A 21,879-nucleotide genomic window follows, 5' to 3' on the forward strand; every position below is an offset into this window, starting at 1 on the left:
GAACAGGAAATTCCTGCGCAAGTTTAGCCCAGTTCGCAATGACCAGCTGCCACCCCGGTCTATCTATGATGATCGAGCAACCCGAATCACTGTACCTGCACCCGTTGTAACACCGCAACTGCCTGACCTCGACAGCGAACCCGTGACATCTGCGACGCCAACGGGGCCCACGCCGGCACTGACGTCAGTATGCACACCCCGGCGCAAGACGACACCCGTTTTAGACACGCCAGCAGCACCAGGACGAGGCACACCGAGGCGCGCGATCCTTCAGACGCCACCATCGGCCCCTGAAACCCCGAGAGCCCCATCCCCACTGGGGCCCGATGTGACACCACCAGCACCAGCGATAGGTCAACGCCGATCCACCAGAGCGACCAGCGTGCCTGCCTGGCACAAGGACTACTCCATGGAATAGTCACACGATGGGCGATATAAACTTTTGTTCATTCATTAAACTTAATATTTTCTCAGCCTTTATCTATTAACATAATAAAGACTCGGAGGGAGATAGAGAACATTGTACTTTACGGTAATTCTACATATCGACGGTCCCCTGTGCCAGTGCGCATGCGCAGCCTGACCCGGAGCCAGGGATGTTGTGGGTGTTTCAACCTGTTCAATACTTGTTTGATTATTGTCGTTCCACGCTAATAAAGTGGTCGAACAAATTGAACTCTGTTCTTATTTAGTGAGCACGCGGTCCGTGCTGTGAAACGCATGAGGCCACCACGTGCTCGCTTGCGAGAGTGAAGTCCCGGTCCGGAAACGCACGCGGTGGATTTGCCGATCCCGCGGACGGACAAAGTTTAGGCAGGATTATGGATTTGGACCGGACGGGTTCTCCACGCGATCGTGTGTGTTAAGCTCCAACGGGAAAAGCACATGTGTTCGCGTGGGGAACCCCTCGAGACGTGGGGCTTGTGTTTTTTTTTTATTGCGCACGGTGACGTCATGGCTGCACATGTGGTTGGAATCCGGCAGGAGGGGTATCTCTGCCGGATGGTACCGTCCAAGGAGGGACGAGGAACACGTGCAGCTGCATGACGTCACGGGCAGGTGTAAAGTGCGCGAGCTCTGAGTTGCCGCGCAGGTGCTGCGCAATGGAAAAAAAAAAAAAAAAGGAAAAGCAAGCCTCACTTTCGGGTGCACAGGATTCCTGGGCAAGGGGTGGAAGACCCCCTTGACCCTGGGCACAGGATGGAAACTAGTTAGGGGGAAGGGTTAGCTTAGTTAGACCGACTTCATGGGGCAGGGGTAAGTCCTCATGGAGTCCGTGGAATGGATTAGGTAGAGGGATTTAGCCAGATGTAGGTTGGGAAATTGATTTTTGGGACATTCGAGGACAGTGACAGACTTGTGAATGTGTAGAGGGGACGTAGTTTAGCTACGTAGTGTTAAAAGGAACGTGCTGTAGTGTAAGGGACGACGTGGGAGCACGAGTTAGTTAGGGGGTGCAGATAGAAGGATGGCAGAGTTCAGTGGTGTGTGTGTTGAAGAGTTGGTGAGTGAAGTGGAAGCATGTGCTTGGTGAGTGAGTGAGGCCAGCGGGTCTGTGTGTATGGAGTGAATGGGGAATGCATGGTGCGATGAGTGATTGGGGGGAGGAGTGACTCCCGCCCAAGGGACACCGGGGTCAGAGTAAAGCGAGTTAGCTGGGTTAGTCAAATTGAAAAATGGAGGTCGTTTTGCTGTTGGTGGGAATGTCGGCTCGAAACCCATTTGGAGGGGTGCAGGAGCCCTGTTGACGGGCTTGGGAGCGTGGCTGCGAAAGGTGAGTATCGCTGAGTGGGTACCCCGGGCAGCAGGCTAGTCGGCCGTGGTAGGCCAAGGGCCCATGGGGGGCCGGGATAGCGTAGTGGGCACGGGTGCGCCTGCTTGGTGCGGGGGCCCGGGGCGCCATTAGCCGCGTGGGCAGTGTTGTGGGCACGGGTGACCCTCGGAAAGGGGCCCGGGAGGCCGGCCTGCCACGTGTGCGTTTCAGGGGAGGTGCCATGGGGGGCACTCCCCGGTGTTAGGGAGCTGGTAGGCTCGGAGGCAGTGTAGTGCCCGGGGGTGTCATAGCGGGAGAATCGGCAGAGGGTCGTGCCTGCCAAAGGGAGCCACGTGTCCCAGCCAGGAGACCGTGTGAGGGCACGGAGAGAAAATTGGGGGGCGAGGCCCGAAATTGTGAGGACACCAACACAGGCGACGGGAATCTGGGTTGTTAGAACCAATAGTTTAAGCGAGAGGCGCTTGTTGAAAGCCCCGGGGTAGTTTAACAGTTAAATGGTTAGGGTAGATTAGGAGATGTACCCCTCCGCACCATCCATCCCCTCGCTCTCGTTGTGGGCCGCTGGACCCACTTTGGGTTAGATCGCCGAACTCTGGGGAGGCCATTCTGAGGCTTGAGTTGGGCCTCGACACAGGACGCTAGCTCTCCCTTGTTCCCCTCCGGGAAGGGAACGTAGGGGTTGGGAGTAGGCAAGGTGACAGGATAGGTTAGCCGAACAAGGACGATAAAGGGGGTTAGGGGACGATTTATAGTGGGAAAATAAAAGTAAAAAAAGAAAATAAAAAATTAAGTGGGGGCTAAATTGGGGTTTGACAAATTAAGGGAGTGGGTATGTACAGTGACAGGCAAAGGCGATAGGTTGGGAGGGAGACAGGTAGGTAGGTCCGAGCCGCCTTCCAAGTGGCCAGCACCACCGCACTCCCTCCACCAACCTCCACTGAACGGCAAAAGCTGGCCAGCTTCATCTGCTGGCTGTGTGCTGCAAGGCCTGTGCCGGCCGGATCATCTGCAGCTGTGGTACTTCAAGGCCTGTGCCGGCCAGTTCATCTGCGGGCTGTGTTTGCCTGCAGCGGCCTTCTTCTGCGGGCTGTGTTTGCCTGATCACCTTTGCCATGCCATGCCCACTGCCCATGTTCACCAGCCCCGTTCAATTTTTGCTTTGCCCCCCCCTGTTCATTTCCATGTGCGCCAGGATCCGCAAGGCAACAGTTTGCAAGCTGCAAGAACTGCCCCGTTGGCAGCTACAACACGGGCCTGCAGTGGCGGCCCGTGCACCGTGTTTGTGTTCATGCATCCATTCGTTGTGTTCATTGCGTGTGCCACTTGAGCTGGCACGGAGACTACGTTGTGCAGCCCATGCACCGTTGTGGTTCACTGCGTTCAGTTCAAAAGGGAAGGCCTTGGACTGCGTGTGAGCAGCCAGCCACGTTCCCTGTCACCTGCATTGTTTGAGCCAGAGACTGCATGTGGGCAGCCTGGCTCCCTGCTAACTGCTTTCTTTTTGCAGAGTTCAGTGATCCTGGGCCATGGTTTAGTGTAAAATTTGTAAGTTAAGGTTAAGATGTACTGTAAATATGAGTGCGCCCCCGGCATGTCTGTCCTAGCGCCGGCAATTTTATTTAAGTCGTCCGTGTGAGTGAGTTTGTTTAGATAGTTACGCAGCCCTCAGGTTATTTATTTTGGGGACACGAATACCATGAATGTCGCACTCAGGGATCCGTAGGTAAAATGTACTAGGGGAAAACTACACATGATGGCACACGAAAATTTGACGACTCGGGACGAGTCTGTAAAAAGGGGAGGGGGTAGTGTTGTGGTTACCAAATTCGCAAACCACCATTCAGGTCCCTTAGGTGAGGTATCTCGGTAAGTACATGTGTAGTTAGGCCCAAACCCGTTGTCTAGTGGGAATACATGTCATTTATGCGTGCTGCGACTCTTCAGGATAGCCGTTTTTCTTTTACTATCTTTATTTTGGACCAACCGCCATGATTACCACCACAACCACAACATCAACCACCAACCACAACGCCGCTTCACCACAACCGCCACGACCTTCACGTCACACCTCGCAACCGTCGCATCGCCACCGTTCTTGCGCCGCCTGTGGGTACCGGTGTTGGACTCGTGCAGGGCGCGCGCCGAACAGCGTGTACAAAATCACGGATTTTGTGCTTCAAAAACGGATCAAAAACGACACATGCCCACTTTTTGCCGTCCAATCGGTGAGCGAGGGGCGATTTGGCCCCGCCTCCAGGGCGTTGGAGGGCGATCGATATATGCAAATTTATGGATCAAAAAGCATTCACGCCCACTTTTTCTCGGGCCAATGGGGAGCGAGGTGAAAGGTCGAAGGGAGGGGGTCAAAGATGAGAGGGCGAAGCTACGGGGCTGATAAAAGGACCGTGTTCGTCAGTAGGAGAGTAGGAGAGTCGAGAGGGAACAGAGAGTCAAGACTTCGCGGGCGGTGGAGTTGGCAAGAAGGAGCTGGTCGTCGTGTGCGTTGGAGTCGGAACGGAGGGGACGGAGCTGTGGAGAGGTGGAGAGGCGGCGAGGGCAGACGAGGGGGTGCTCGCGTCGTGCAGGGAGCTGCACCCCAGGGAGGCCGACAGCGCGGCCTGGCCGAGGTGGAGACGCTCGTTGCGGGGCAATAAAAATCCTCTATACCCCGAGCATCAGCAACCCCCTCCTGTTTCCCCCCGCGCTGAGATAGTGCGACCAAGGGGGCCCCTTTCCCACCCCCTACCAGACACTGCCCGCGAGGCCCGCGGAGTTGAGGCACCATCGCCGCTCCGCGTCTCATCACCAGACGGGTAGGCCCGACCCGGTCTCGGCCTCAGGCCCGCCTCATCCTTGAGGGTATTCTTTCCTTGGTTTTGGGTATGTGTTGTCGGCGTCGTCTGTGAAGTAAAATTGTATAAGTGTTGCCGTGTGCTCGGTAGTCGGTATTAGCTCTGCATTGTGTCTTCGCTTTTACATTTGCTTTTTGTGTAAATTGCATTGTGTTTTTCTTTTCTGTGTGCATTTGGTGGAATTGTATATGTGTGCTTCCCGTGTGCCGCGAATAAATGTGCTTTATTATTGAACTGTTCTCCCGCTTCGCTTCGTCTTTTCCTCTATTGAATCCCCATCTTGCTTCACGTAAAGGGTTGGTAGTGGGCTGAATACGCCCGATAATTAATCGAACCGTCGAGGTCGACGATAACACCGCTCGGTTATTCTGATAGTACGGAACGGGTCGCTTAAGTGGCCCGTGTCCGAAGTCGACCTGCGGCGAGGTGCGATCGCCCGGTCTACCCTCCGCGTGGGTACTTAGGTCGGTCGACCCGGCGAGCAACCCTATCCCACGCGGGGGCTGATTGGCTCGATCGCGGTGAGACCGAAAGGTCCACCCGTGACTGGTTCCCGGCGTTAGTCCGAGAGGGTCACGACTGGATTGTCCGTCCGGTGGGCGACGTGCCGCGATTCGAGTTACGTGGCCGTCAGCACGCCGGCGGGCGCGAATCCGCAACAATATATATATATATATATATATATATATATATATATATATATATATATATATATATATATATATATATATATATATATGTGTATATATCGATTTTGGCCCTATCTCAATTTTAGAAATCAGGCCTATATTGACCTTTTGACCTTAAAAATAATTTGTGGTTGGAATCAATGACCTGATATGCAAATCCTGTTACAATTTCAAGTCAATCGGATGAAAATTGAGAATTTTTGAAATGCCATCCAAGTTGTTGACCTTTGGCCTATGTTGACCTAAAAAATTTGGGGTTGAATTCAGTGACCAGACATGCAAATGCTCTTCAAATTTTAAGTCAATCGGATGAAAATTGAGGATTTTAGAAATCGCACCTAAGTTGTTGACCTTTGACCTGTGATGATCTTTTGACCTTTTGATTTCAGAAATAAATAGGATTCTGTCGGACCACCAACTCCACCTTTTGGTGACATTTCATGAAGATTGGTTTAAAATTGTGACCTGTAGGCGATTAAATATGAGCAGACAGACAAACAAATGGAAGCAATCAACATACTTGTGAAATATTTTTTTTGACATGTAACAAACAAACAGACATACCTATGGGCGTCGATTGGTGGGGGATGGGGGGGGACATGTCCCCCCCACCTTTTATCAAGGGGGGACAACATATCGATTGTCCCCCCCCCCCCCACTTTTTTCATTGAATGTAAGTTACGTAACACTGGAGCCAATCTGGATCTTTACCTTTTGCCAAAAACAACAAAAGAAAAAGAACCGTTAGTTTTATTGGTCTATTATTGTTCTATTAAAGATGATAAGTTAACAATTCAACATTGAGAATCCATGCTTCCCAAGCCATGGTCTCCCACCGGCCAAGCGTCCATTGTGATGTCGCTTTTTGATCCTTCGATGTCGGCTCTTCTTATCATTGCGAAGCAGAATTCGCCAAGCGTTGGATTGTTCACCCACTAACAGGAAACGTGACCTGGACATTTTGAGGTATGTTGGGACGTTTTCGGACTTTGTATCGTCATTTTATGAGTGTTTAAAGAAATCGCGGCTTCATGGCCCGGAGCGCCACGCCTCGGAAAGTGTTAGGCCGCAACGGCTCGGGGCCCCTTTTGCGACCAAAATAGTTTATTTCACCTTTCTAACTTATATCACCGGATGCCTGATATTATTACCTGCACGATGATGTGTGTGTTTAATTTTTGTGACTTTGCACCGTCGAGTTATAAGCCAATAAAAGATTTCACGGCCTGGTATGCTGATTGAGATGGTGGAGCTTGTGCAGGATGACGCGGTTTCACTCTACTGGCTCGCACGAACGAACGGAAAGATATTTTGTAATTCTGTTTTCATATTTCGCAGTCGATAACAGTGGCCTAAATCCCAACGTTGAAAACCGGGTGAAAATCGAAGGAAAGTCGGTATTTTGGCGACTAAATTAGCTTTGAATACTTGGGAAACATAAAATAAAATGCGCTGATTTACTCGCTTTTGCGGCGGTTAATGTAAATAATTTTTTCATCGGTACTTGGACTTAGGGGAGGTATGGACCTACAAAACGAGAAGTATCATTCGGTCGTCCGACTTATGTGGATTAAATTATACATTTTAAAAGGGAGCTGTTGAAAAATATGCAAAATTCACCTATTAAAGCGGTTCGGACAAACGAACGGAAAATTATTTTTGAATTCTGTTCTCGGATTATACAGTATCTATAGGGTAGTAATGAGATTACCTCGAAAATCCGATTTGAAAAAGGCTTGGGCTTATTTGGGATACAAATCGTGAACTGTTGATCCTAATGAAGGTTTGTAATTAACCATGAATCACTGAGTGGTGTTTTATATCCCATTACAATGTTCACACAAACGTGTTTTCACCACACGGTCCCACGGGAGAGAATCACGAGGTGAAGCGGTTGGGTGACGTCACTACCGAACTCGCGATTAAAAAAAAAACGTTCAGTTCTGAAGAAACGTTGAGTTCCTCACAGCCGATTCGTCACACGTTTGTTGACTGAGTTCGCTTCACTTCTGGTTTCACTGGTTTGGTTTTCATCTGCTCTTCCCCCTCCCCCTGCACCCCACTTCACCACAACGAATCTTCTGCTGCAATTGAGGGATGGAACGCTTCCTTTCGTAGACCATTTGATCATTCTTCAGAGGGGAAATCGTGACTAGGCCCGAGGCTTTTTGACATGGCGAAGCAGGAGCTCGTGATGGCCGACGATCGCCGGTGCTGCTCCTTGTGTGACCTTCCACGAGCGTCCCGGCCGATGATCTGGACCTTCTCCGAGCCCGTGTGAATTATGAGGGTGCGGACCGGGTCGAGCTCATGCTGAAGAGGGCTCGTGTGGACAAGCAGTTCGGTTTGAATGGATCACCGGCACCGGAAGATGTGAAGACGAAGGGCAGTTTAAACCCCGGGGTGGAACCGTCTCTCGACCCTTCCAGCCTGGAGGGTGAGCACGAATACCGTTCGCTCGCGACCTGGAGCTGCGGGTGGTGGGAATGCATCTCAAACAGACCGTCTGGGTCCATGGAGCCGTTTTTGTCGTAGGACCAGGGTCCAAACCCGGGCTGGAGGGTCTCGGTGCCCCCACCAAGAGCGTTTCGACCAATTCCGATCTCTACCCACCCAGTGAATGGACCCTTCATGGACCGATCCTGCGGTGTTGGTGATGTGCTCCGGAGGGAGTCGTCGCCTGGCTGCAGCCGTTACTGATCTCACACCGTCCGGTGTGGTACCGGAAGTGACCGCGACACGTGTGGATCATCCCGATGGACACGACCCCGAGCGACGTGATTCGGACGGCCCGGCTGAGATGTCGGACGGTCCAGACAGCGGCGTCCAAGGGTGGACGGGGGAAATGGAACACAGAGGTGAGATATCATAAACTAGAAAGTGCGATCAGACATTGCAGACCCTCACCACAACTTGTGGTGTTTGTGTAGTTTTGTGCGGTGTATTTTGTGTGGTGTTTGTGCGCTGGCACAGCCAAGTGAGCCTCATTCCATAAATAATAAATAACCCAGATAAAAAAAAAATCAAATCATTCCGGCTGCCGTACCATGTGTCCGATCAAATTGAAATTTAAAACATGTATTCCCCATCACTACTTGTTCATAATGGTGAAGTTTCATGTTGATCGATTAAGCGGTTTCACAGAAAACATTATTTAATATTTTCCTTTAATCCAACATGGCTGCCAAACCATATCGGATTTAACATTTGAATGGAGGCCCTCAATGTCAGACATGAGATCAGGGCTGTCTCACCGGACGTTTCTCGTGCTTTTGATACAGTCTGGCATCCCACCTTGCTCTGCAAACCCTCTCAGCATCCAAGGCCGACTCCACACGTGGCTTCCTGACTTCCCCGACTCGTGGCCAACGTGCGGCTCTCCATGGAATTGTTTCATCTCCTCTCCCTGTCAATAGGCCAGCGGTATAGGTCTGATTTTTTTGGTACTTAATCAACCGGCTTGACACAAAACTACAAGAGGTCTCATATGAAAGATGGGGATCTCAGTAACTCATTTTTCCCTGTTGTCCTCATTTTTTGGTGTGCGGCCCATGAAATATTCACACCTGAAGGATACCCCCATTAGAAAATTTTTACCATTGCCGAAAATCAGTGAATTAGCCATAACTACAAAGCAATGCGCCCTATTTTCACATGATTGGTATTGAAATGTGCAGAATGAACAAGGGAATACTACTAGTTACTTAATGGAATAGTTCTAGATAAATATATATATATATACATTTGAGTGCTTTTAATAGAAAAAAGACGTAATTTCCGGACCGCGAACTTCGAAAATCATCAACTACAGAAACAAACATTTGCCAATTGTCATATTTTCTCTTTATTTTATGTGTTCAGTTTACCATATCAATATAATGAGAATATTTTGAAACAAATTTCTTCTAGCAAATTATACGATATAGTGACTGAAGTTTGCACAAGTGATGTGATAACTATATGTTGCACCAATACACATAGTCCAGTAGATATGTCAAAAAGATGTTCACTTCCGGAAGAAAGCATGAAAATTTGTATATAGGGGTTTTTGAGTATGCTGAATCCATTTCTAACCGGATCCACGCTGGCAAACCAAGGGATCACACTCAAAATCAAGAAATCCAAGATGGCCGCCCTGCGTATTGCCGATTTTGATATTTCGTCAGAACTTTGGTTCTATTTGACATAAAAACATGATCTTGGTGCCGATTTATAGGTTCTCATGCTGGAAGAAGATGTCCATATCACCATTTCTTGCTTGGCAAGAGATGTACATTCTAGAAAATAGTTGCAGGTCACTCTTCATGTTTGACAATTTGGACTTCTTCATTGAGGGCACTTTCTGCTCTCCAGACTTGAACAATTGAAGATTGTTCTTTGGAACAGTTTCACAGAGTGCCTTCTCCATCTTCACAAGCCGCGAATCGACGAATGTTTTGTATTGATTCTTTCCTATTTCCTCTGCTTCCGAGATGTTTTTGATGACTTCATCAGCCATGATGACCTTTGTATCCAGTGTGAGGAGATCAGTGCTCGTTTCTGTGAAGGGATTACCAGGCTCATTCATAACATCTATCACGCTTTGTACATTTGAGGCAAATCTCTTTTGTGTGGTCAATGTTTGTTCATGATGTCAGTTGTCATGGGTTTCCTTATGAGATAGGCTCACTTCAACATCACGTATGATCCTGGCCATCTCAGGACCAGCAATCAACCATCGCTTGAGGGCTGATTCATTTTCAGTGATGCCAATTATCCCACCATCTCCTTTGAGCACAGCATTAAGCTGCTCATGCACATGGTCATGTGCCATCATGGAGAAGCAATGGGTGGTCTTTTGGGTTACAAAATGACCTTCTCTGAATTCTTTGTAAACACCTGGGCATTCATGTTGTAGCTGCATTAAATCTCGCACATGAACTGGTAACCACTTGGCATAGTGGAAGTGATCCAAGGCACTATTCTCCCCAGGGTGCTAATGTATAGCTCAAAGTTTCCTTCGCGCTGTGATTGCATGAACTGAAGGAAGAGAACTTCAAGGTTGAAGGTTTTGCTCCAGTATCGAAACTGGGGATGCTGAGTCTCCATGAGTGTGCACCAGTCATTGAATGACATCGCTGGATTTGCTTCTGCCTCAACTTCCATTTTGTAGGAATTGTATGCTTGGTTACGCAAGCAAAAAAGTGCAGCAGCTGTTACTTGATGAGCCCACTGAGAACGGGCTGTGAACGATCCCTTCTTGAGAGCATCACCTCTACCATCAGTTGTAACGTTTGCAGTCGTCATCACACTCACCCATCCACTGCCATCTAGCCAGTCTCCTAGAACTTTGAGCAAGGCCATCTCGATATGCAAACCGCCCATCATCACCACGAACTTGTCTTCCCCGTAGGTTTCTGGCCAGGTCCACTGTATCTTCTTGGCAATTACAAAGAGTGTTTGATCAACGGTCAATTTTGGGACTTGTCCAGGATGTACAAGTTCTGTAGCTTGAGCGATTACATCCATACCATGCTTTACCATCGCCAGATAATGAGCATTTTTCTCGAAATAATGACATGTCCAGATATTGCTGGTGGTCTGGGGCAGGAATCTTGTGATGCTGCGAAATGTGCCGACCAAGAAATATCATCATCTGCATTCAGTTCAGGTTTCTTCAAAAGATTTTCAACTAAGCTTGCCCAAGCTAACTGCATGTCGTCTGAATCAACTGGAGACTTTTCTGGAACAGCTTGTCCCTCTGTCTTGTGTGGAGTAGGGCTATCATCTGGGAAAGCAGCCGGTGGGACCATCATGTATGACTCCATAATTGGCTTCATCTTCCTTGTTCTTGTCAATGATAGGGGTTTTCTGAAGCTCTGTGCCTGCACATTCATTAGTAACATGCTGTGTGAGAGATGGCGGTTTCATGGAATGCAGTTTGCACTGAAGTGGATGAAGGATTGTGGTCGATGTTGTCCAGATTGCCTGTTGTGAAAAGATCCTTTCTCAGGACTTTGGGGGTACACAACTCCAACATCTTCAAAAGAGGCCAATGCACTGTTGGCTACATCAGTTGCTATCTGTTGTACTCGGTCATAAGATACAGACAACCCTTTCTCAAAAAGGGTGTCGATCAAGTCACGCTTTCGGGTCTTATTGTGGATCAGCAACCCAATGTACAAAGGGAGTCTAGTTTCACGTTCCAGGCTGTGCCGAGTCGTTGGAGCAGTGGCTTCTCTTCTACTACTTTTGATTGTGTTGAATGTAATCAATTCAACTATAGATATTGCAGCTGTTTTCACAACATGGTTGTTTTCCATCTGATTTTTTATGTTTGTACCGCCAAGTACCACCTGAACTAACACCATCAAGGAGGCCGTGTTGTCATCATACTGCTCGTCTGTCAGTGATCCTGTGAACGTATAGTGCTTCTGAAATATCTCATTCCTGATTATATTAGCAGCTCTCATAAGAACAACAGCATCACTCTCACAGTCTCGTTTCTTTGCTTCCAACAATGTTTCTCCAACGTCATCCTTGAATGTCAGCACGACCTCATATTTGCTTTTATGCGCTTCCAATTCAGGAATTTGTGCAAGAAGCTTTTCTTTCAAACGAGTTGAGTTTGTGCGCTCTGGCATATCGCTACCAAGTTGCTGAAGTCGTGACCTGTAGAGTCGTACAAGGCTTGACGGCTTAAAAATGTGTTCAGCATGCTCTTCTTCTTGTCGAGATCCTTCAATATAGGATACCAATTCGGCAAAGGCTATAGACTCAGGCGTTAGATGTGGATCTTTCTTCTGAGCCTCTTTCCTGACAAGTGTGCAGTGTCTATTGCATAAGGCAGTCAAACACTGTTTGTGGTATACAGCATCTATTGCGGTCATATCACCTGAGGACAGCTTGGCAAGCAGTCTGGTATCACGAAGCTCTGTTGCCATTTTTCGAACATTTGTGTCTATCTGTGCTGTAGCAGCTCTATGATAACCTTCCTCCACTTTGTCGTCACAAAAGAAGCAGGACAGGCTTTTGTCAGTTTGAATGGAGGAACCAGGGAATGCCCCTCGTAGTCTGCCTTTGAGTGGAGAAGTCTCAGTCTCTCTTACTTTGGCTATCTTCTTGCGGGCACGCTCAACTTTCTCTTTGCTAAACTTCATGTGGCATGTTTTGTGCCATTTTGCATTGTGCTGGGAAAGAGTTGCAGCTATACCTTGGCCGTCATCCAAACGTGACAAATTTATGTCCATTGGCAGGGCACCAAGTGAGTGTAGCTCCTGGATATGTTCATCTATTGTATCATAAGCTCGGGACTGATTGGCATCCTTGGATTGAGATGGGTCTCTCAGCGGTTCCGATGAACGTTTTTGACATAGGGCACAAAGTGTCCATTCTATTTTGGGCAAAACCACATCAGAAGCACTGTCCAGCTTTATTTTCTTGGTTGCCATATTAGTCTATTCTACGTCAGGTTAGTTACAGGTAGGCATGCACCTTGGAATGGTCACCATCTTTCCTGAAAAGAAAGTGAAATCTGTTATATTTATATAACTGAGATATCTACATCAAATATTTCAGTTTTAGTCATACGATATGTAGCCTAATCAGATTAATGTTCTGAAAATGAAACAAATTATCAGATTAATGACCAATTCTGAAAATAAAACAAACCATCAGATTAATGGCAAGTTCTGAAAACAAAATAAAACATTAGAATAATGAAATGATGTACATGTATGGTCTTTGGTAGCTTGGTGTTGGCGCAGTGGTTAGGGCAGCGGCTTGGGATCCAAAAGGTCCTGAGTTCAAGCCCCGTTGGGCCACTGAATTAATACACCAGGGGGTTGACTCAGCCTGTCATCCTTCCGAGGTCGGCGAAATGAGTACCAGTGTACTGGGCCGTTGTATGCCCCGGATAGAATAGGTGTACCATATCCCTGTGTCGTAAGAGGCGACCAAGGTTGCGTCAGGAAGGGCATCCGGCGTAAAACATGTGCCAAATCACTCTGCGGATCATACGGATGATCCGCTGTGGCGACCTCTAACGGGAGCAGCCAAAAGAAGAAGAAGAAGATACATGTATGGTCTTCCTGAGAAGTAAACAAAAATAAAGCATTAATTCATTGAATTGTTCACCCTATGTGTTAAGTGTTTTGATGACTTTCGTGGATGTTGTTCTGAATACAATGTAATTTAAGCTACGTAATTGAATTTCTTGTCCCTAAAAACCTATATTTAGCCATAAGATCATGTTCTTTGCCAAACAGAAAAAAAAACGAGATTGATATTTGCATTACCTACAGAGGACAGCCATCTTGGATTTTGTTCCAATCACATTTATGGTATTTTAAGGCATCTCATTGAATTCTTTGACCCTAAAAACCTATAAATCGGCACCAAGATCATGTTTTTATGTCAAATAGAACCAAAGTTCTGACAATATAAAAATCGGCAATACGCAGGGCGGCCATCTTGGATTTCTTGATTTTTGAGTGTAATCCCTTGGTTTGCCAGCGTGTATCCGGTTAGAAATGGATTCAGCATACTCAAAAACCCCTATATACAAATTTTCATGCTTTCTTCCGGAAGTGAACATCTTGGCCTCATATTCTACATATCTACGAGAAATGAACTAAAACATATATTTTGAGCGAGTGTCCTCGATATGTTCAACCATCACTGTCCGTGTCATTTTGGTCACCATGTGACAGTTCGTTGCCACACTGCCTGTCACTGGTGGCACACATGCACTCGTTAGTGCAAGGCAAACTGTCTTGTGAGCAGCTGCAGCTCTTGGTACATGTTTCACCACCACGGCATGAACACACAAGACCATCTAGCATCTCCGTTGATGTGGGTCCATCAAACAATGTGGGATGCAGCACACCTCCTCTGTACCATCCACGACCCTCTGGTGTGGGAATTTCTGGATTTGCCAGGTGGGCATCCATACTCGGGTTTGGTTTCATCCATACTCGGGTTTGGTGAACGGATCTCTTCACATGTTCGAGAAAAGCTGGTTCGGACGGAGGCAACTTGTGCACTGGGACATCTTTGGTCGCTGTGAGTTTCTCACGTAGATCATTCAAATTTGTGTGTGCATCCATATCTTTCCCTTGAGAATCATACATGGCACTGACTAAATGTCTTGAAGCAGCCACTGCCTCCTGAAGATCGTCAGTGGCGAGGACTTCGAGGTGTGGACCATTATTCTGAAGATACAGTGTCTTTATAGCTTTCCATGCTTTCTTTTTACCATAGCCAAAGAATGCTGATACAGAGTCACATCCTGTCAGGGCATGAAACGCAGGAAGACTGGTACACATTTCTGGAAGCAAGCTGCAACATATCTGATGGACCGGGATAAGCTTGCATCCTGCTGATGTTCTTTTTCTCTATCCATATTTCGGCAGTGTCCCGCAACTGTGGAAAGTAGTGGACTGCTAAGACAAGCACATCAGTGTCTGCTGATTTGATTGTAATGGACCCACGCACATTGTTACATCTGGACTCATCATCGGCATGCTTCACATGAAGAAATATCTGAGAATCTGCCTCTTCCTGCATTGATGCGAGTTGACTGTCATGATACATTCCTGCAGATGAAAGGCATGCTGCAAGCGAACCATCAGAGAAGCCACCACCCAAATAGATCCGCTTTTCTTGGTGATCTGAAAGTTATTTTGCTGCTGGTGCATGTTGCATGACGTAACTACAGATGAAGTGTGTCAAGGTGGATTTGTTTGATGATAGAGCCATTCATTTTGTTTATTGTGGTACTGGGTGTCCAGCAATGACTTGGTAGCTTCGGGATCCACCAGCAACAGCAAGGCGTCTCGTTCTTTCGTCTGTCTTCACAGAATTGACATCATATTGGTCGAAGACGTCGATGAGGGTGTGGTGTGTTTTGATGCAATGAAGCAACTGGTTTAGGTAACTGCGCCAAGTTACCAAACGTACCACCATTTCCACCCAGGATATGGAGTTCAGCCATCGCATCCCTGATGTACACGCTGCGATGTTGGTTATCACTGGCAGTGTTTTCGTGGTTTTCATCGACTAGGCCCTCAAGCATATGCCCTAGTTCTGCTTCGGTGTTCTTCCGTGGAGCTCCATCTTCATGAAAGATAGATGTCGGAACAGACGAAAATGGATAGCTCAGGATGTGCTTCATGTTCAGGTCAGGGCGGACTTGAGTCAATAGCAAAGCACGGCGGAAAACCATTTCCGGTTGATTGCAACCAATGCTTTCTGACCCAAAATCAGGATTTTTGTTTTCTTTTTGGAAATCGAAAACGTTTTGAGTTTGGATTTTGGGATTGGCTGGTACATGCTTCTCTGCCCCCCAGTGCAAAGAGATTCTGTGATGTACTCTTCCATCTGTCTTTTCCCCAGGTTGTGGACAGACAACAAGGACTTCTGAATATCCTTGGAAGTGATGACACCACTTGATATATTCACAAAATGTTCATCTGGATGATCAGTGGTCTGGAACGGATGTGTCATATTGTCTTCGACATGACAAATCAATCGCTGTACATGCTGTTCATCACGGTTCAGAGCTGCAGGGCGCATTTGTTCATGACCCATGTCGTCCTTGTGGATGGTCCCATTTCTGGATCGTATGGCAGATGCATATTCTCCCAAGCTTTGTCGTGTGATTATCCACCGAAGTAGTGCAGACTCCTTTCTCGTTAGGCCAACAATGCCAAATGTGAATATTTCATGGACCGCACACCAAAATATGAGGAAAACGGGGCTAATTAACCTCCGCCATCGAAGATCGGAGGTTACTGTTTTCACCCCTTTCTGTTTGTTTGTTTGTGAACAGTATTCCGGAAAAACTCGACGGATTTCGACGAAACTTGGTGGGGGTGGATTAGGTATGGTCCAAGGATCATGCCATTAGATTTTGGACCTGGTCCAAAATCCAATATGGCCGCTATGGCGGCCATTTTGAAAAATATTTGAATTTTTTTTTTTGCATTTCTACATGTTTTAAGTGATTTCCAACCCCCCCCCCCAAAAAAAAAAATTTAGAGAAAAATAATTTTTTGCAACTTTTTTTTCAACAAAATTTCTATTTTTTTTTTTTCATTTTATATTTTATTTTTTTTTGCATTTCTACATGTTATAAGTGATTTCCAACAAAAAACATGCCAAAATTGTAATTGCGGCTGATTTTGGAACTTCAGGTGGATATACCCACGTAAAATCAATTTCTGTCTCAAGGAATCTAGTTATGACAAATGAATTGAGTATGTAAAAGGGAAAGTTGCAAAGTATAACTCTGTGAGCACTACTGACTTCAAATTGAATGAATAGGATATCAGGTTTTTTTTGGGGGGGGGGGGGGGGTTGGAAATCACTTAAAACATGTAGAAATGCAAAAAAAAAAAATAAATTTCTCCAACAATTTTTTTTTGGGGGGGGGGACCAAGTCGAAAAATCTAATGGCATGATCCTTGACCCATACCTAACCCCCCCCACCAAGTTTAGGCGAAATCCTAATCACTTAAAACATGTAGAAATGCAAAAAAAAAAATTCTATAAATTTTTTTTTTGGGGGGGGGGGAACAAAGTCCAAAATCTAATGGCATGATCCTTGGCCCATACCTAACCCCCCCCTCCCCACCAAGTTTCGTCGAAATCCGTCGGAGTTTTTCCGTAATACAAAAAAAATTTAACATTCTCACGCTGACGCTCACGCCGGGGGTATCGCTATAGCTCTCTGTTCTTCGAACAGGCGAGCTCAAGACGAAAAACTGAAATGTCTTGCATCATAAGTCTTCAACCTCTTTGCTATGACACTCCAAATTGAGCTCAGGTGCATCCAATTTCCTTTGATCATCCTTGAGATGCCTCTGAAACTTGATTGGACGTAATTTAGGAAGAAACGTACCTTTCTATATCAGGTCCCACAGTTGTCAGAGCAGAAACTCGACCAGGAAGTCCAAGGGAATATCCATAGAACTCCGAGATAGAATTGTGAAGAGGCATAGATCTGGGGAAGGGTATAAAACAAATTCTCGAGTGTTGAAAGTTCCCAAGAGCACAGTGAGCTGCATTATTACCTCTGCCACCGAAGGTGAAGGAGGTTATGATTTTCACCCCTTTCTGTCTGTCTGTCTGTTTGTTTGTTTGTTTGTTTGTTTGTTTGTCTGTGTGCAGGATGTCTCAAAAGGTTGTGGACGGATTTGGATGAAATTTTGTGGACAGGTTGGGTGTGTGACAAGGACAAATTGATTAGATTTTGGTGAAGATCCGGATCAGACTACTATAATTTTAAAGTTATTCTTCACCGGTGAGTGATGGAGCCAAAAACGATATATAGCACGCTATCTCAAAAATGTATTGGGCCCGATATGTTCTCGTGGATCAGGCATTACGGGGCAGTGGTTGGCGCTCTACCGAGTGCTCTTCTAGTTAGGAAATGGAAAGAATATGGAACTATCCAGACTCTTTCTTGAGCGAGGCGTCCGACCAAAGTGAGTAACCTGGCAAGAAGAACCTTGGTCAGGGAGGTGAGCAAGAACCCAATTACCACTCTAACAGAACTAGACTTCCTTTTCTAGATAGAACATGCTGTGGAAGGACAGCCATCTCTGCAGCATATTACAAGTCTAGGCTTTCTGCATACAGCAAAGCAACACTGGAATGGCTTCAGAACAAAAACATGAATTTCATTGAGTGGCCCAGCCAAAGTCCAGACTTGAATCCCATTGATAATTATCTGTGGAAAGACTTGAAGATTCCTGTTCACCAACACTCCCCATCCAACTTGACAGAGCTTGACCAAATCTGCAAGGAAGAATGGGAGAAAAATCCACAAATCTAAATGTGCAAAGCTGATACAGACATACCCATGAAGACTCAAAGTTGGAATTGCTGCCAAAGGTACAAAGTGCTTCTACAAAGTATTGACTCAGGGTGTTTAAAACTTGTGTTAATTCGATACTTCTTTATTTAATTTTCAATACATTTGTAAAAAAAATTGTGAAAACATATTTTCACTTTGTCATTATGTGGTGTTTTGTGTAGATCGATGACAAACGATTAATTTAATTCATTTAAATTCACGCTCTAACACAACAAAATGTGAAAAAGTCAAAGGGTGTGAATACTTTCTGAAAGCACTGTATGTCCCAGGTCATACATAATCTAATTCAGCAACGGGTTACTCATACACATTGTTCTTCATAATGCACGCCTGATTTCCTTAAAGGTAAATGAGTGTCAAACAGCCCTGACCGGGCCAGACGCACTTCTGTACCTCACTGCGTCAAGAGCCAACCCATGAAGAGCTTTGTATGGACAGTAATGGAGGGCAATAATCCGAAAATTATTGGGGTCTCCGATGTCACCCTTTTCAGAGTTACAACTCGTCGGAGCCGATTTAAGACACATGGAAACGTGAGCGGAGAGTGTTCATCGCACCCAGTACGAGGAGGTGAAAAACGCACGTCCACTTGGATTCACTATGAATTACACAGATTATTGGTTCGCGGGTGCCAGCAGTGAACACTATTTTCGTTGTGTCTGTGTGTCTGTCTGTCTGTTTGTGACCTTCTCCAGAGCATAGCTCCGTGACATCTGATGCGATCTTGATGAAACTTGGACACAAGCTTGATATCATGGTCTAGTTGTGTCTTTTTGTATGAGGGGCGTCCTACGCTCACTTGAACTTTTTATTTATTTATTTTTTTCTCGCAATTTCATTTCCTAGAAGCTGTGCGTAATGTCAATAATTACAACATATAAAAAATCCAATTTGATTTGGTCAATTTTGACAGAATAAATAGGTTTTTACGGTAGGGCTTCCTCAATAATGCCCGCGAACCATCGTCTCCTCCCAGCTTGTATTTCACCTTATCAACACGCATTTTAATCAACAGCATTGTCTGAAATGATTAATAATCTCAGTGCGATGTAGATTATAGAGAATAATCATGTATGGAGAAAATAAAAAGGGAGAGAGAAAGAGAAGGAAACCCCAAGCTACTGCACAGTGATGAGAAACAGTTTTACAGTTTGGAAAGACTTCAAGACTTGTTTTTTTATTTAAAATATTATTTTCTTTATTTATGTTCCCCCTTAGGGGAGAGTGATAGGCTCTTGACAGAGGAGTCTGAAGTGAAGGCCTGCTGGGCTGTATGGACATGTGGCTCGTTTTCCTGATGCTGATCCTGCTCACCAGATTCTCTCAGCGAGGGAGTCTCGTGAGTGGAGGAGGCCAGTGGGCCGACCACGTGCCTCGTGGTTGCAGCAGGTTGACCAGCATCTCAAGGAGATGGGGATGGGCCTGGCATCTGCATGGGGGAAGGCCAGACGGAGGCCCCTGGAGTACCAGCGGAAAGTGGATGCAGCGACGCGCTGTTCTGGCACATGCTCCCATACCTGACCTGACCTGACCAAAGGGCGGTGCACCTTCCTGGAAGTTCTGCAATATACCAGATCGATGTGTGAAGCGGACGGTGCAAGCCCATCATTAAACTCCCAATATTAAAAAAATCCATTTAATACATGAGTCCTACATTGCAAGACATATAATGCAAGACTTATTTACGAATAAAAAAGGGTTAAAAAAACATCCAAACATTTTAAACAAAGCCAGCTTGGGATGTGCACCTTCGCCCCCACGGCCGAAGCACACAGTCCAACAAGCCTGTCCCATGAACATGCACATTTACCACAGCCTGAAAGCTGAAGCACATGGTCAACCTTCTGACACAAAGGACCATAATTCATGATCATACAATACTGGGTCCACTCCTCAAAAGGAGAGCCACTCTTATTATAAAAAAAGGTAAAAATATCTTGAATGACACATGCACCTCAGCCTGAAGGCTGAATTATAAGGTCAAAACAAACAAACACACTCACTCCAACCATGAAGGACTAGAATGCATGGTCATAATTGGACTACTCAAGAGGAATGAGTCCCCAATCCCCTCATCTGAGCCAAAAAGGCTAAGAAGCGATGCTTTTTGCATTAAAAATGACTTTTTAAACATAAAATCACATTTATGACTCGGTGTTGCTGATTTGTGGAAAATCAAAATTCCCCTCAAAAATTATCACCAGTACCGTGCCTCTATTGCAGTTCCGAAGCTCCATTGGTATTATGTGATATGGAGGGGGGATCAATAGCTAGATTGTGGTAAGAATAGCATGGACCGTGTGACTGCATAGTTAGATTCCTACTTCTAACAGGGAAGATGTCAAAGCAAGTCGTCGTTAAATGCGCACTGAAGAGGCAGTGAGCATCATTGGTCTTTATTTTGATTTTGCTCGTACTATGTCCTGATGCTGTGTGGACTTTGCTTCCCTGCTGATGGACCTCTGGCAGCTTTTACTTGTTGCTGTATTTAAGTATTGGAGTGATTGCTAAATTGTGAGTCTTGTCTGGGTTCTTCCTTACATCTTTGATGTTTGTTCTTTTTCTATCATACCTCTTAATAGTCTTTCACAGTTCATTTTACTCTTCCATATCTACTTTATTCCTACTTCCCCTTTTAATATCTTCCCCCCTCATAACTGCACCCTATTTTTCTCTTCATTTTTGGCCCATGAGCTGCCTGCCCTCGTGTTCACGAAAAACCAGCAGCTACTGACTTTGATCCGGTTTTAAGGTTGGGGTTATGGCTGTCATGCCCTGATCGCGAGGCATTGTCAGTGTAGGTGGGAGAACTTTCAATTCTATACAAGGTAATGCCTGCCTTTAAGCATGGCAACCCCTCACCAATAGGTATCCTTGTCAGACTAGGTCAAAACCCGAAACGTGACAATATCAGGCTTACGAAAATTGAAAAAGCATACAGCGTCAGAATGAGTCAAGTATTTGTAAAGCTGTTTTTAAAAAGTGTAATTCCTCGAGATGTTTGTGTTGTAAATTATTTAGACCTTGTGAAACTTTTGTTTGTCATGTGACAGGTAAGGCTTTTGTTGTTGATTGTGAATGTTTGTTGGGATGTAAATCAAACTACAATATTTATCTTCTCACTTGTGGAGATTGTGGATTGTAATATTTACGTTTGAGGGGGGGTATGCATTCAAAGGGTAATTAGGATGTTTAATTGGGTATGCCATGCTGTTCGAGTTTACCAGGATCTCGATGTAATAAGTAGCAATTCAGTGGTGATAAGTTGTCTAGTAAATGTCCATTTCCTCAAGGGGGAAATGATAATTGTCACGTAATTAGATAGGGACACGGGATAGGGTAAGTGTGTCTGCGTAAACCCCTTTTAGTAGTCCCTGGAGGCTGGCCGTGACGTCACAGGACAGTGCTGCGGATGGCTCTGCCCCGTGATCACGATTGGCGGAAGGCGACGGCGCAGGGCCAATAAAACGGCTCGATTGGAAGTGACGAGGACGGGAGGATAAAAACGTTCTGTTCGGGGTCGAAAAGGAAGAGGAAGAAGATCGGGACAAAAAGATCGTGTTTTTTTTGGTGTGGAGGCTGTTGCGCGGAGAGCGTGCTTGTTGTTGTGCTGATTCAATCGTGTTCTTCATCGTGTCTTGGAGCCTTGCTGGGCCTCGTGCCTCACCTTGGTTGGCTCTGGGGTTCTGCTGCCTCGGAGTGCGG

General features: G+C 46.1%; 1 pseudogene; it reads right to left on the reverse strand.

Moving 5' to 3' along the window:
- Positions 1-9,525: 9,525 nt before the first annotated feature.
- LOC147032460 (uncharacterized) lies at positions 9,526-11,107 on the reverse strand (annotated as a pseudogene).
- Positions 11,108-21,879: the final 10,772 nt, after the last annotated feature.

Source organism: Eptatretus burgeri, chromosome 2 (assembly GCF_056783735.1).
Source record: "Eptatretus burgeri isolate ZD-2024b chromosome 2, Ebu_testis_v1, whole genome shotgun sequence".
Lineage (NCBI taxonomy): Eukaryota > Metazoa > Chordata > Myxini > Myxiniformes > Myxinidae > Eptatretus > Eptatretus burgeri.